Genomic DNA, 17,668 nt, shown 5'->3' with positions numbered 1-17,668 from the left:
TTTTCGAAGTCGGTTGGCAAGATTTCTCGAGAACAACTCAACCGATCTTCATAAAATTTTACACAGGTCTTTGAGATATAATTCTTAAAGACTTGAGCGAAGGACCTTTTTTCCGATTACAACTATTTAAAAAAATGTGTCCCGAAATTTTCACTAAAATTTTTACTTTTTTTTGAAAAAAAATGTCTGTCAAAAATCCAATTTTCAGTTTTTTTTCCTTCATCCGAGGTGTTACCAGAATTCTTCTGATTCTTTTTTTTTCAGTGTAATCACATTATACAGCAACAAAATAAACGAAATCGTTATGCTCGCTTAAACACAGTTCCCAATGTTATTGTTTAACACATCCGCATACTTATACACACACATCTGTGTGTGTGTGTTTCGCTCTCGGAACTTAGAAATTTTCATTTAGTAACTGCACGCATTACCAAAGCTAATCTCTCTAAGAAAACTTTTTCTCATATACACAAATGAAGGCTCGCTACCAAAGCGGAAAAAGAGAGAGAGTGGAGCTTTTAAATTTCAACAAATCTCCACGAGGCAAGGTGGTTGTGAGAGAGAGCTGTATCGCATGAGTATAACGAATTGGTAACTGCTGAGAATCGAGAGCGGATTAAATGTTTGTTTATGACTTTATATCTACATATACACACCCACATAAATAACGGCGTATTTTCGTGCTCATAAATATCTGTGTTGCCTGCTGCCGGAATACACCAACAACGTTGATAGCAATTCGAGCGATATGAGTTTTTAATTAGAGCCGTCTTTAGAATACAAAACGAAATTGAATTTCAGTGTTAATCGATTTCTGTCACTCTCTAATCTCCCGTTGACCTCTTGCTGATAACAACTACTTGCACACATAGCTGCCGCACTTATCTGTATGTATACATGTACAATTTACCCATACAAGCACATAAAGAATGCAAGTAAACTTTCTTAACTCGGAATGTTCACATAAATAACTCTCGCTCTCACTCTAGCTTTTCGAATTCGAAATACCTACACCCACAGAGACTGTAATCAGCTGATTGAGATATCCAACAAATGCACACATTTACACACAAACATATGTGTGTGTATGACCCCATTGCATTACTAACACACACTCAGCCACTCATATATGCAAATAAACAACACTAAATAACTGTATACTCTGCCTTTTCGCTGATAACAAATGCATCAACAGAAACACACATAACGGAGCACAAATATGAAGGAATGACAAGGGAGAGTGTGCACAAAAGAGAGAGTGAGAACGCAATGTAGTCGATACAAGTCAGTAAGGAAGCAGCAAAGTTTAGCGGAAACCGTGTTTGGTAAATAAAAAATAAACGGTGTGTCAGGTCTGAAAAGTACTTAGTTCGTCGGTCCAATTAAACCTGAAAATAAGAGTGAAGATACATAACTTTAAAACAATCTAAAAGTGAGTGAATATATTCAAAACTTGATTAAGAATAATATACTAAAACTTACCTCATCGTTCGTAAGTATTTGGAAAAAAAATTCGGTATATCGAAAAATAAATAAAAAATTTTCCTAGAAGCTACCATTTCGGAGTTATTTGAAATCTCATAAAAATAAATACCCAACAAGAATCTCAAGCCTAATCGACTATAAGTCTCGTTATACTTTTTATAAAGTTCGAAATTCCTTGTACTGAAGTGCGCAGGTATTAAAAAGCCAGTAGATGAGCACCCACACAACCAAACATCGCACATGTGAAGGAGCAGCGCTGCAACGAATGTGAGAAATGTGCGAATGTTTGGGTCAACAATCAAATGTTAGTACAATTAAAACATCAGCTTGGCGCAGCGGTGCACTGCCGCAGAGGCCCAGAAGCCATTAGGATGCACAACAATTCAACACGTCTTGCGCTTTTGCGGCACACGAGAGCCGAAGGATCCAACAACCGTATGTGAGACACTTTTTTTCAAAAGCACAACGCCAAACATGCAGTCGAATGTGTGCAGTGAAGAGCTAGCTGAAGCTGTTGTGCTACATGCCGTTCGCACTCGAGGGAATTCACGAACTTTATTTATCCATTAAAATGTTGAAAATCACTGTAATCTAATTAGATCTCTGCGAACTTTGACACTTCAGTCGCATGTGCTACATACATATATATATATGTATATTATGTCTGTACATAAGGGTGATCCGCTATAGGTGCTACAAGAACATATATTCAAATCTATGTAAATAACTATTTTTTTATATAAGGAAAGTTTTAACTCAGCAAGTTTCGGATATATGACCGCATTTGTAATTTTTAATTTAGTGTAATCGGCTGTCAATGTTTTAAACGCGTTTTTCTCGAAACTCTATTTGCAGAGTCAGTAGGGGAAATACCTTCGAAACGGTGAGATCGATCAATTTGAGGATTGCACATCCAAAGGAAAATATTTTGCTAGTTCTTTTTAGAGAGGTTGTTTGCTAAAAACATTACGGTTATTTAATAAAGAAAATGGATCTTTTAGACGTTTATAGTTATTTAAAATTTTAAGAAGATTTATTATTAACATAAACTTAATGGAATAAAATGAGGAAGTTTCCCACGCAAGCATTTAATTTCAATTATTCAGTTTGTATGGAAGCTATATGCTATAGTAATCCGATCTGAACAATTTTTTCGGAGATTTCGTTATTACCTTAAGCAGTAATCCATTCAAATTTCGTGAAGATACCACGTCAAATGCGAAAGTTTTCCATACAAGCCCTTGATTCCGACCGTTCGGTTTATATGGCAGCTGTACGCTATAGGGAGCCGATCTGAGCAATTTCTTCTGATATTACATTATTTCTATGAACAATAACTCATACCAAATTTCATGAAGATATATTGTCAAATGAGGAAGTTTCCCATGAAAGCATTTGATTCCGATCATTCAGTTTGTATGGCAGCTATATGCTATAGTTAACCAATCTGAATAATTTGTTCGGAGATTACATTGTTGCCTTAGAAAATAATCTATACCAAATTTCGTGAATATATCTTGTCAAATGCAAAAGTTTTCCTTACCAACACTAGATTCCGATCGTTCAGTTTGTAAGCCGATCTGAACAATTTCTTCATATATTTCGTTATTATCTTAGAAAATAACCTGTGCCAACTTTTGTGAAGAAACATTGTCAAGTGAGTTTCCATACAAGAACTTGATTCCGATCGTTCAGTTTCTATGGCAGATATATGTTATAGTGGTCCGATATCGGCAGTTCCGACAAATGAGCAGCTTCTTGAAGAGAAAATGACGTTTGCAAAATTTCAAAACGTTGTCTTAAAAACTGAGGGACTATGTAGTTCGTATATATACAGACAGACGGACAGATGGACATGTCTAAATCGACTCAGCTCAACATACCGACGCTTCTTCTGGGTGTTACAAACTTCATGGCGAACTTAATATACCCTGTTCAGGGTATGAAAAGTGTCTCAATGTCACATACATTTTTTGTGGAGATCCTCCTGGAGATCAGCTACGGGATCGAGGGAATCAAAAACTTTTTCAAAATTAATAACCGATTATTGAAATGCATTAAAATTGGTAAGTGCATTATTTTTATTTATTTCCTAAACGAAAGTTTTCTTCAAAAAAACTCGAGAAACTTTTTTTACTTGCAGGTGGATATAACCGCTTAAGAGCTACAATCGCATAATGAAAACTGGGATTGTTCGGAAAATAATAGGACTGATTTTCTTCTGCCACGACTTTACTTCGGAGCATGTGCGCACCGACTGGATTCGGTAGAGGGCGTTCCTAGCTAACGAACGAGTGGCTGGTCAGTTGTCTCCGAGCACCTGGAGAGTCAGGACAAACATTTTCGCGCAACGTTTTTCGGTGAATGGTACAAGCCGAAAATGCTGCGTTCGTTAGAGCAGAGGTACGCGATTAAATTCTATGTGAAACCCGGTATATCTGCGACGTTTGGTACGATCTAACATCAGGCCTTTCGGTCGATGATAAGCAAGCATTTTGAGATGGCAGAAGGGATTCAAGCAGCATGCATCTCGGTTCTCAAGGCTATTCCGGAGAATGCCTTCCATGACGATCCAATTCTTGGAAATCGTGCTTGCAGCGCTGCAAATCGACTCAGTCCTGTTACTTTCCGGACAAACCCTGTATATTTCGTTTGAAAATTGTCTTCCGCCCTATTGTAAGCTACGTAATTACTTTCTTATATACAAATATACATATATGTATGTATTTGTAATTGAGATTATAATATGAAAGCTTATATGTGTTTACATACTCAGGTTCATGAGGAGATCTCGTATATTAGCGATGTCAAAGGTGCGCGGTTGATGACTTTTGTAGTATACCATTAGAAAACTAATTGAAGTACACATTCACATTTACACATACTAGTATGCATCTCGGACTAACAAACCTACTTTAATTAATTTAATATTTAATAATCACTCGGCGATCCCAAGCATTATGCGCTGAAGATAATACATATGTAAGCACAGATACATATAAAGACATATACTCGTAAAGAACATCTTTCTTTAAAAATAATAGTTTCCATATAAGTATAATACATACATACATACACGGAAATTGCTGGACAGGTCGTTAAGAGCAAAAAATCATTTTCTATTCTGAGCTCTTAATTCCAAAACACTTCTAAAATGCTTCAACAGCTTCAGAAATTTCAATTAGATGAGCACAACTTTCATAACAATAATTTGTGAAAGCTTCTTTCGGATCTTCCCCTATTTGTATTTGAATCTTGATTATAATTTAGCCAAATGCGATTGTCATGTTTTGTTTCTACATCCCTCCCTCCAGAGAAGTGTAAGGTATCAAAATCTGAACTTCATGATTGATATATGTAGTTCTAAGAGACTACTTGGTTGGGACAGTGGAGATATCTCGAACGTTAAGCTTGCGAGTTAGAATCGTTCAAAGCTTACTTCCACTACTTCTTTGCTGATGGCATCTCTAAACGTATGCACGCGTTCTGCTATTACATTTTCTGCGATGTGGTGTCTAAGTAGGTCTAGTTTAGTACTTCCTTAGTATTGTCTATGGTAGGAAGACAAGTGTGCGCAAAAGTATGTATGGAAATGTTTTTTCACAACAGGAACCAGACATTTCCTATCAAAACCTGCGACTGAAACCAATGTCACACTGGCTGCTTTAGCTCGTTGTTGCACTTAGTGCATGTGACAACAAACTCCACCATAAATGTAACATCTAACACGAGCGAAATGTTATCATAAATTAGCAAACAAATCCACAAAGTTGGCGACTGACAATGTTGACAAACTTAAATCAAGAGGCGACAACTCAAAAGTCATTGCCATAAACGCTGTATATAATGAGACTTGTCACTACAACGAAATAATTAAACAATTTTAAAACTCTACAGAAAACATACTGGAAATTTCAGCAGAAAAATAAGATAATTATAAGCGCACAACCTGTTCCCTTTCCACCTAATACCCGTTCGCCAGACACATGTACCTTATTGACAGAGACAATTCGTGCCAAGTTAAAAGGTTTTCCCGCCTGTTTAGCTGCAACGAGTTGAGTGATGCGGCTTTTTACTCAACATTTAATTGAAACTATGTAACCACGATTTTCTTCGATACTCATACATACACATGCACTTACATATAGTACATTTGGTACATACTTTTTTATGTGTTTGGCGTATGCATTTATAGATTGAAGTAAGCTGATTTCACTTACAAGGAAAAGTAATTAAGCATCACTTGAGATGAAAACTAGTTGGTTCACTCAATCATTGCAGCTGTCAGCATTTACATTTTCCCCATACAGACATCTATTAGCATTTTTATAATTATAATACTAGGTACTCCATACTCAGGAATTCTTTGAAATCAGTATTCTTGCCTCAACTATGTCTCGAGACCGTCCAAATACAGTCAATTAACATGGAAACCATTTTTATTGCTAAAATCTTTGTAAAGTGCTTTCAAATTTATTTAAGACCGCCATTCATAAAAAAAGTATTATTTCAACCGCGAAAAGTATTTCCCCTCCAAAGCGTTTGATTTTCCTACAGGGCTCATATGAGCAAATGTCAAAATGTTGCGCTGAAGTAATAATTTACGTAAAGTCAAATGTTTATGACAGCTGAGATTAAAAAAATATTAACGGCTAATTGGTACAACCTCTAAAAATTGCAAGCAAACTCGTCTGCAACAATTAAAAAGACCACCGAAAGTGTTCAAAAGCGTTTACAAATAGCATTGTGGGGTAAAATAATTATGAAATTATGTTTTTATTAGACTGTAAAGTGTGGAATTATAGAGAAGCCAATAGCCTTGCAGACCTGCTTTACGTGGACAAGAGGGGTGTTCGTTGCAGAACGGCCAGACGACTGACAGCTGGGAAATTTCGAAAAAATGTCAAAAATGCAAGAGAAATAAAGAGAGAGAGAACAAAAAGTTCAACGGAAAGCTATTTAGTAAAAAACAGCTGACGATATTTCCAATACCCTGCGATGAGCCAAACCTATTTTCAAAATCGAAGGATGGCGAAAAAATTACTCGAACTCAAATTCGATTTGTGGCACAAGATAATCCAACGAAGTGCCAATATTTCAAATTCCTACAATAACAATGTTCGGTATCACACAATTCAGCGTTCCCACTTACTTTCTTACAATCCCGCCATTGGCGACAAGCCCGGCCTTAATTTAAAAAGTCAAGTCCTCTAAATTTTCTTCAAATCCAAATATTTGCAACAAATGCGGTAATTTTAAATGATGTTGTTATTATTATTTCTTTTATGACGGCATCCGCAGCCATAACCCGATTGTTAAGTGTAAATACGACTAGGATTAGATAAATTTGCAGACATGCAAGCACATACATACTTATATGCATGCTTATGATTGCCACTGGAGTGGTCACGTGCGTGCCCAATCGTTAATCGAGCAGTGCAGCACTTGTGGCACGCCGCATGCCATGCCCAAATCTGCAGAACTTGTATTTATTTGCCGATAATTGTGTGCAGCTGTGTGTGTGCGTTCATTTCGAACAAACACAAGGTTGCCTGCGCGTATTTTTAGAGGATCGGCTGAGCCCAGCCGCCGTATATGCACATTTGTATGTCCGCATCTTCCGCAAGGAAAGTAGTTTAGTAACCAGTGGCAATAACCGTCAACATGCCAACAAAAACAACAACAACTAACAATTTAATGAGTCATGTTTGGAAGCAAGTGCGCATACCGCCACACATACTCCGTTGTGCACGTTCATGCGGCGGCGGCCAAGCAGTTTGCGCGACCACATTTTTGCAGCTAACACGACCGGATAAGCGGCATAAATCCATAATAGCCCAGTAGACAAGTGCTTAAGAGTCACTGGCGTACACAAATAAACAAATGCTTAGCCTAGTACATGTATGTATGTATGTGTGCGTGTGCGTTTGCGCCTTTTAATTGTACACAGCCATAAGGTCCGAGCCGTTAGGCGTCATGACGGCAGCAACAGCCACGAACACTTTGCTCTATGGGAACTGAAAGGTCTCTCACACACGCTGCTTTTCATTCACTATGCTCTTGATGAGATAAAACGGTAATAGTTTATTAACTGCTTTGTGTAACAGCGTTATATGGGAGAAATTAATCCACAAAGCGTTTTATCACTGTTATCAGTTCTGTGTAGGCCCACACTTATGTACATACATACATACGTGCGCCAGCTTGCCCGGCAGGAAAAGCGATTAAAGTGTTTTGGAATGAATTGTTGACTTGTGCTTAAGCCACAGTAGGTTAATATGGTTAATATTTTGAGGTTCCTACTTATTTAAAGAAAATACAAGAAACATCAAATTTTTATGAGCAATGTTTATTATCCTTCGAAAGAACATTCTTTGATATTTATTTTTTGGAGATTATCCCTATCAAATGTTGGCCGCGGCTACGTCTCAAATGGTCCACCTTTTAAGTCCAATTTTCGATGACACGTTGGAGCATTAGTAACTGACGAATGACCTGAATCGAAGCGGAATTACCGCATGGATTTTAAACTTTACATATCCCACAGGAAAAGGTCTAACGGTGTGATATCACACCATCTGGTTTCCAATCGACCGACCCAAAATGTGAAATTGTCTGTTCAATAAATCCAATGATTGACGCGATGTATGGGAAGTGGACCCGTCTGGTTGAAACCAAATTTCGCAGAGAGCACGAGCTTCAATTTCAGGCATCAAATAAGCAGTTACCATGGTGCAATAAATATGGACTGGTGATTCCACCGGCCCACAAACTACAGCAAACCGTTGCTCTTTCTGGATGAAATAGCAACACTTGAAGTTTTTCATGATGCTTTTTCATTACCATTTTTTAAGCCAGAAAAATTGACCTCATCGCTGAACGTTAAAATTTGACATTTACTTTTTGAAGATAATTTCAAAACGTCGTCTTGGATCTTCTTGGAACTTTTGGGCAAGAGCATTTCGGCCGGATAGAGCTTCGAAGCGAGAAGTTTCAGTAGACTTGCACAAGTTGTATTTTATACGCTTTCAATATATCGACTCTCCACGGTCTTCGTGTACACTCTCAGCTACGGCTGATATATTTTTACACATTTCCCAGTCTATTCGGTCCAATATTATCAGTATTCATTTTTGAGTCTCAAGATGGGTGATTCTCTTGCGAATAGTACGCTCAGTTGCCGATTATGTTGAACATAAGTTGAGAAAAGTGCGCGAAACAACATGATTAAATGATTTGTAAACTTTGTTCAGGAGTAAGTCTTTCCACGATAAATTTCCAAACAATAGTGAACAAAAATAACATGACAGCTTGACACTACTCATGCGTGATCTGTAAAAAAAAAAGCTATTGAAAGAAGTACCTCCATTGGATTCCCCTTAGTTCAAATACTAAGAGTTGTGGTCTGAATACGTATATCAAGTTTCATTAGAGGGACGAGAACGCGTTGACGACACCCAAGTCCAGGACGGCCATCAACTGATGATCAACACGTCAACAAAATAAAGGATTGGTGCTTGAGAATCGACGATTAACCGTCAGAGATCTCATTGGCATCGTTGGAATATCGGCAAGATCAGTAAAACCCATTTTGAAAGATCATTTGGTCTTAAGAAAAATAAAATCACGGTTAGTTCCAAAATCACCATTTTTTTTTTTTTTTTAAACAGCGTCGTGAGTCTTGGATCTATGCTTACGACCCGAAAACAGAAATCAATCGGCCGAATATCGCGGCAAAGGAGAGTCGAAGCCGAAAAACTACGTCAAAGAAGGTCAAAAATCAAGATTCTGTTGACAGTTTTCTTCAATTATCAAGTTGTGTGCACTCCGAATTCCTTCCGACCGGCCAAACTGTCAACAAGGAATACTGTTTTAGTGTTAAACGTCGTTTAAGCGAGCTATTCATAAAAAGAGGTGCATTTTATTATTATATACTATACATATTTTGAGGTTAACTTAGTTAAGAGATAAATGCTTAGCAGTTAATATAAAGCTATTCAATTATAATTTTTATTAAGTATTTTCACCAAAATTCGTTTAAGTGACAAAACCTGAATAATGGCTTCACACAGTGTCAAAATATGTCACCAGTTGTGCTCAACACCCAATTCGTTACCATTATTATAAATTGGGTGTGCTGTATTAGCAAGCATGCCTGCTCACTGGTACGTGTAACACTTATCGCTTTAACCCAATTTGACCCATTTCCGACAGTCATTTGTCAATGCGCCTCATTGGCAGTTGGTAGTTGTTGGCGCGATAATTGAATGTGAAAATGGACGTTAATTCTCTTTACCGCTATCAGTGCGCCCACAGCAATGATTGAGTGTATCACATTTCGTTTAGATTGGCCGATAGAAAACTCTTTAAACTTAATGAGTAAATGGTGTGTGAAATTTCACCTATTTTCCCATTTAATAACAGCTTTTATTTCTGAAACCCACACACACACACACACACTTACCAAGTGGCATGATACACCGTTAATTGAATTATGTGGCCGAAGCTGCCCTGTCACAGTGTCACGGATTCGTGTGCCATATTCCAGCTGCTGGCATCGCAGATGAATTTCAGTTTTTTCTTCTCATACACACATACATACGTACGTACATATGTGTGTGTAGCAAAGTGTGATGCATTTAACCGCGTTTTTGTGCCTTCTGCTTTTGTGCTTTCTACTTTGTCACTTAATGTGTACTTTACCCACTTTTTCAAATCATAATTATGTGCAACTAAAATACAATCTTCAAGCGAAATTATTTGCTATTTTTGTAATGTTAATGCAGGCCACAGATCGGTATGCGCAGACTTAAGTACGTAAGTGTGTGACATTTCAAGAAATTTTCTTCTGCTGTCAGCAAAACAGACTGGTCAGTTGACAGAACTGATTTGCGAATTTAATAAAACCAACTGTTTTTTCTCCAAAACATGCGGTTCAGAAATGTTTTGCTTTCTAAAAGTCTTAGTCGAAAACTTAACATGTGTCGTTTTGAGTATCACGGACAACACCATCAATAAAAATCACAACAACATAGTTCTTAAAACGACAAAAAATACGTTGGCTTAAAACTATATTTCGAGTGAACTAACAATCCTTCTCGGTTCCCTTATGAAGCTTATCCCTAAAAAAAACTATAGAAACTTAAGCACTTCTGCGCTGTTTAATAATTATGTATTACCGGAAATACGTTAAATCTAATTATTGTAATTTTAGAAAAGAAAAATCCTTCATAATTCGCTAAAGCTTTCTGGTCACCTTACTGGCGCACTTGTTGCATAATGGCCATCACCAACCAACACCTGGCAAAATACTAGTGTTCCTAATTCAAGCATTATTGTGCTTAATAACCAGAACACCTTATACCGTAATAGCGTTAATAATGCCAGCAAGAAGCTGGTCAAGTACATTTTTGAAGCACCAGCAACGTGTTGTTCATATATACATACATTCATACGTAATGGTTATGATATATAATATTTATGAAGTCTACTGGGTAGCCGTTTGCAAAATTAAATTAAGTGTTAAATTGCTTGAGAAAATGTACTTAACCATAATTTCATTAGCAAAACTATTGAAGCGAAGCTTACACATACATACATATGGGCACACATACACATGAATATATCATTTGGGCTTGGCTGGATGTTTGGAGCTCTTCATCCTAAATTATCGGCAAATGGAAAGTGCTGCAAGACTCGTTTTCACGTCCAGCAGAGTATTGTGGATCCCAGAGAGATAATAGAGAAATTTTTTCTATCATTTTGGATTAAAGTCAGATTTTAAATATTTATGCTCTTCTTTAAAAGTACATAACTGTAGAAACTTGATAATGACAACGTGTCCCTATGGAAAATAAAGCATTAGAGTCAAGGAGAAATTAAACGGATTCAACTTGGTTGGAATGGTGACGACACAATTAAAATATCTTTATAAAAAGCAATTGTATTAATATACTATATTAAAGTCTGTTCCTGTATAAAATTTTCACAAAGATATATTAAAAAAACCGGAAATGGCAAGAGCTATTCGAAAAAAATTTAATTGGAATTTTTATTTATCTAAAATTTTGTATTTCTAATGAAATTTCGTATGCGAAATTGTTCCGAATAGTGAAAAGGCTTATTGTGATTTAGTTTTATCTAAAGCACAAGTCTACGAGCGTTACAAAGCCTTCAAAGACGAGAGATCGTTGAAGACATGCCTCGTTTTGGACGACCTCTTGCAATTGATGAAAATATTAAAAAAGTGAAGGATATGGTGCTTGAAAATCGTCAGGCAAATGTAAGAGAAATGGAAAGAGAGCCCGTCATCTCTCGCGAGTCCGTTCGAATGATTTTTGTGGATATTTTGGATATCAAATCCTTGGACTTGCTTGATCGTGCGAGTTCCGATCACACATTCATGGAGAGCGTTAGAAATGCCGATGAGACAGGGGTTTATGAGTCTGACATACAAAACAAGTCAACAATCATCGGAATGTTGGGAAAAAAACGAGCCGAAACCAAAAAAACTACTCCAAGCCGCTCAAAAATCAAGGTCATGACAATTGTTTTTTTTTTTTCTTCGATATTCGTAAGTTGGTGCATCAGGAATTTATTCCGGAGGGACGTACGATCAATAAGAAGTTGTATTAGGCCGTATTGAGGCATTTACGTGAGAACATCCGTCGATTTTACACAATGAAAATGCATGATCGCATCGAACCACGATTGCGGCCGAATTTAAAGCCACAAAAGCCATGAATACCATCGATCAACCACCGCATTCACCAGATTTGGCTCTGTGGGATTTTTTGTTCCTCTAACTGAAATTGCCGCTCCGTTTTCAGTCGATCGAAGAGATAAAACAAAATTCGCTGAAGCAGCTGAAAGTCATCTCAAAAAGTGCTTATGAAAAGTGTCTCGACATCTGGAAAAATCGTTGGCAACAGTGTACATATTACATCTGGTGGCGATGACTTTGAAGGCGATAAAATAAATGTTGATGAACAATTAAATATTTTGCGTTTTATTTAAAATTTCCGGGTACTTTTTTGACACAACGTATATCTTAACATGTGTTCCATAATTTTTTCAAGCAGTTTACCAAAATAAAGGTTCCACATCGCGTATTTACCAAATAGGCTAATTAATTTTTATGGCGCTTGGAGTTCGCTGCAGCGCATTACTTCCGCTACGCGCTTACACTTCACACTTTTCACTTTCAAAGACAAAAGTAGGGAAGAGTGAGCTTGTGAAAATGCATACATGAAACAAAAGAATTGTAGCTGCAAAAGTGGTAACAACATTCAAAGCCACATTAACACCAACAACATTTTCCCAATTGCGCACCGCTGGGGAATTCTAACGCGGCAGTTGCATCAGTTGTTGCAACAAGTGTGGTAATTTCCTGCATTCAATTTGTACATTTTAAAGCGCTGCGCCAACTTGACTCTGCCTTATCGACTCAGCCAGTTCTGGGCACGGCACCGGAGGCCAAACGAATTTACTTGTCTTTAAATAGACGCCCCACATACATACTAATCACTTGCCTGCATTTATATGCGGATGTAACAAGCACACACACACAAACATGCATTGGTGTGTAGGTGAATAAGCAATCAATATGTGTCTGCCTGTGCACACACCACAAGTGGGTCTAGGTCGGTCGGCGCGCCGTTCAGCACCATCGGCAACGGAACACCCACGAGCAACATCGCCGCAATGGCACTGCTGCCAACAATTCACACATTCACTAACAGCAAATTTAATGCGATTTGTTGTAGTTGCTCGCACACTGCTGCCTGATTTGTTTTTGGTCATGTTAACCACTTTTGATTGCTCCACCACAAAACAGCAAGCAACCGAATGTCTTGAATTGTTCGAAATGCGCATCCAGCGTGAAACTGTCGCGGCTGTGTGTCGATTACAGCGTTGACTATGGTCTGGGCAATGGCTGCGTCGCCCTGCCGCCGCCCGGCAAAGACACCCGAGCGGCCGACCGCAGCAGCAAATGCTGAGTGGCACACCACCACCACTCCCATTCGGTTGCACCAAATTGAGTCTTTAGGCTATGCGACGCCTCCTCTGTTGCACTGTGACGTCTGCGCGTTCATGCAGCGGTTGAAATTGAGGCATTAACCCGCAGTGGCCATTCGAGTGTGAATAAATGTGCAGCCAACGAAGGCAAGAAACGAATATTGCAACATTGCTCATTCGCACCGAATTTTCGATAATTCGGTTTTGCGGTTAGCTCTAGAAAGATGATTTACATTAATACAAGTGAATTTGAATTTTTGTATTGTTAGCAATGCAATTAGCTGTGCGTCATTTTCATTCTAATTTTTTATACATTTCATTCGTCCAACTTAATTCAATTGCATTTTTCCCCATATTGAAAATACCAGTGGTGACCCGAATACTTATAAAATGAATGTTCTTCATTCATATCGTTCTTTTCGCGAATATTTGACTGAAATCTGAAGCAACTAAATATTGACTACAAAATCTTTGTTAAAACTTTTGATTTATATCAATTAAGACAGAATTTCAATCGGAAATTAATGTTTTATGAAGTGAAGAAAAGGCATATGTAGGAAACCTAGATAAAAATCAAATTTAACCAGATATAAAATTTAAATATTTTTGTACGAATATAAATGTTTCAAAATTCTAGACTTTATGGCTATAAAATGTATTTTTTTACATAAAAAATAGTTCTTTTGGCCCACTGTGCCAATTTCGAAAAGAAGAATCACAATAAAATAAGTTCAGTGAAAATGAAAATTGTTGCAAACAATGTAGGGCAACGTTTACTAAGTGCTGGTAGCGGGAAGGTGTCTGCCACTTGTAGGTAGCTTAAGCACTTAAAAACATGTGGGCAAAAACTAAAGCAAATTGTCACTCTTATACAACAAACAAATCTCAATTGCAACGGTATGTAATGAGGACGAACTTAATTTCAAGCTTCCATGGCATGAATTACGGAGTTTAAATTAATTATATTAACATAACGGGTAATCCAAGTAGAGGTACTTATCTTGAGACCCAGCGTTAATTATTGGAAAATATTCGGCCGAATAGACCACGTGCAGCACGCAGTGAAAAAAATATAGCAGCCGTCTTGAAAACTTCCTAGAAGATCCGACGTTTTCGAGCCCCATTTCTGGCTCAATGAGTTTTAAACTAGCAAAATTGTCGCATTTGAGAGGAAGAGCTACCTGAAGAAATTCAAGAGCTGCCATTTCATCCGGAAAAAACAACGGTTTGGTATGGTTTTTGGGCCGGTGGAATCATCGGTTCATATTTCTTGAAAAATGATCCCGATTCAATGGCGGTTATCGCGCCATGATAATCGATGCCTGAAAGCTCGTGATCTCGTTTTGTTTCAACCATTTGCTATCGTGTAGTATCACGCCCTTAAACTTTTTTCCTGTAGGGATATGTAAAATCTAAAGTCTATGAGGGTAATTCCGCTTCGGTTCTGGCCTTAGAGCAAAACATCACGCGTCTCATTCGCCAGTTATCAGTTAAAATGCTCGAACGAGTTATAGAAAATTCGATTCTACGGATGGGTCATCTGAGACGTTGCCGACATCAACATTTGAAAGAAATAATCTTCAGAAAAGAAATTCCAAAGATTGTCCTTTCGAATCATAATAAACATTCCCAACTAAATTAGAAGTTTCTACTCTTGAAAGATTAGGAAGCCTCGAAATGGATCACCCTTTATATATATTATATGCATGTATATTCCGAACAATAAATTTAAAAATTTTGGTTCCCTATGAGTCTTACTTGATATGTGCTTATTTATACATTTTTATTAAAACAAAAAAGTGTTAGCTTTGGCTGCACCGAAGCTTCATACCCTCCACAGGTGCACTTTTTATAGCATAAAACCGAGTTTTCTCGGCTGTTTGTAAGGCAAAAGTTGGTTCGGGAATTCTAACTTCGCCTTGGACAAAAACCCGCTGATTATTTTGTGAAGATATTTTGTGAAATAGTAAAGTTTTCCTTACAAGAACTTTATATTGAACAGATTGAATAGCCGTTGTACACTATAGTGGTCGGACATCGGCAGTTCCGACAGAGGAACATTTTCATGAAAAGCTCAAAAACTAATAGACTAGTTTAATGACACTACTGTACCATATATACAGGCAGACGAACATGATTAAATCGGCTAATCCCGTCAGGCGGATAATTTTTATATGTACTTTAAAAGGTTTCCGAAGTACCTTTCAGGAACAAACTTCGTTGCCAACTGTTCAGGGTATAACAAGTACTAGCGCCGCGAAGTGTCTTCAAGTAATATAGTGAGCCGAGAGAGCTCGGGCTGTAAATACTCATTAGAGATGTCACTTCAGCAAGTACAAAGAGCAAAATAGTAAATTTTCAAGATTTACTGCCGGCACTTAAATCTATGAATGCAAATAAGCGTGTGGGTGATGTAGACAAGTGTTTGTTTATAAGACTGTCTACTATAAATAGTGTGGTGAAAGCACAAAGATAATAATGAATGATAAGTGCGTCTGAAGAAAAGGTGGCACAATAAAAAAAACTCAGTAGCGGTTGAGGATTTATACATTTTCACTCATACATACACAAATGCAGTTATTTGTGATTGCAGCGCTTAATATTGTACCCTACTGGAATGTTTGAGGACGGCGTTTTTCCGATCATTATGTGAGGCGGAAATAGTCGGAGACGATTTGGAAATGAAGAAACGATGGATATAATAGTTTCGAGACGGGGTTTAGTTGAGTTGAAAATGCGTTGTAGTCTCGTTATTTTTTTTTCTCTTCTTTGTTGTTTATTCCAAGTTTAGCCTCCTTTCCACCGGAGTGAAGGTCTTGCTTTCCCTCGGCTTCCGCTTCGGGTACTGCGTCGAAGACTTTCAGAGCTGGAGTGTTTTCATCCATTCGGATGACACGACCTAGCCAACGTAGCCGCTGAACTATGTCAATGTAGTCGTATATCTCGTACAGCTCATCGTTATCCGAGGCTGTTTTCTTATTTTGGCAGTATTTTTACGTGGCGCGTCCCAAACCCAACGCACAGCCTTGTGGAGGAATGTTTCGCCTTCTCACTTTAGCTCGCCTTCAAACGGATGTTTTTTGGCTACACAGAGGACACTTGGTCTAAGACCGGAAGTCATGAGCTGTTTGAGCCATATATAAAATAATCGTTTCTGGCCAATCCCAAGTGAATAGAGCTCAGAGAACTTTCTTCACTTGCGTGAACTTCTTCTTTGGCAGGGTCATAGTACGATTATTGTGACATTATTATCTTTGAATACTTGCCGTTGTAGGGGGAAGAAAGTCTCCTTAAACGTAAACTCGAAACTTGTGAGACATGTGTTCGACATTATTAATAATAAATTCCTTCCTTGCCGTAATTATACTCGACCTGAAAGTAAAATCTTGGAGAAGATTCCATTAAAAGAACATACTTATATCATCTACATATATACATACATACTAACACGTTAAGTCATAATAATGGGTTGAAGGTGAAATCCTGGTTAAAAGTAAAATCTACTCACCCAAATGCAATTTCCCCTTTGCCATTTTGCTTGGCATTCTTAGTGATCTGCAGCATTTTCCATTTCAATTACAGCATTTCTCGCTTCTTGCCGATTATAGAAGGTAATTTTAGCCGCTGATTCCAAAATGGATTCATCCGCATACAAAGCTGCCCATACATGTCGCTGCGATCAGTAGCAACATTTGTACACGAACACAGTTCTTCAACAATGTAGTCACCGTCAAGAAATCAGCAGAGATTTGTGACCGGCCGGCGCGCATGCGCCATACTTGCAGAGCGGTCATTGTCTGCTGCGCGCTCAGAATGCAATTACAGTAGTGCTTACATTTAAGCGAATAGACAACAATAAAGTTGCCAGCAGGTCCGTCCGAAAGTCATTAGCTCATCCGACTTGATATTTTCTTGTGAACTTCAAAGATCTGCGCAGGTAATGCTCACTGCTGCACTGCAGCTGCAGCAATTACAACAATAATAGCAACAAAATTAAGTGCATCGCCGCTGCATGGCAGAGTCATAGAGATACTTGTAGTTTTCCGCTGTAACGCGCAATTGTAGCTGGTTTTTCGCATTTCGATTTCAACGCCTCGGGGAACCAGTTTCGTTTTTCTTCAGCACTGCAACGTACCGAGATGCGGTCGGCGGCGCAAACAACGAA

The 17,668-nt window shown here is 38.0% G+C and overlaps 1 long non-coding RNA gene across 2 annotated transcripts; it reads left to right on the top strand.

Moving 5' to 3' along the window:
* Nucleotides 1–1,168: 1,168 nt before the first annotated feature.
* On the top strand, nt 1,169–4,242 carry LOC126751505 (uncharacterized). Of its 2 annotated transcripts, XR_007665891.1 has the most exons (4): nt 1,170–1,492; nt 1,550–2,204; nt 2,341–3,551; nt 3,629–4,242. It is a non-coding gene; the product is annotated as an uncharacterized LOC126751505 (long non-coding RNA). The 2 variants fall into 2 exon arrangements; XR_007665890.1 differs by having other exon boundaries at nt 1,169–1,492; nt 1,550–3,551.
* The last annotated feature ends 13,426 nt before the right edge of the window (nt 4,243–17,668 follow it).

This window comes from Bactrocera neohumeralis, chromosome 2 (assembly GCF_024586455.1).
Source record: "Bactrocera neohumeralis isolate Rockhampton chromosome 2, APGP_CSIRO_Bneo_wtdbg2-racon-allhic-juicebox.fasta_v2, whole genome shotgun sequence".
NCBI classification, from domain to species: Eukaryota; Metazoa; Arthropoda; class Insecta; order Diptera; family Tephritidae; genus Bactrocera; species Bactrocera neohumeralis.
The sequence above is the reverse complement of the archived record's forward strand: the minus strand, read 5'-3'. Positions and strand labels throughout refer to the sequence as shown.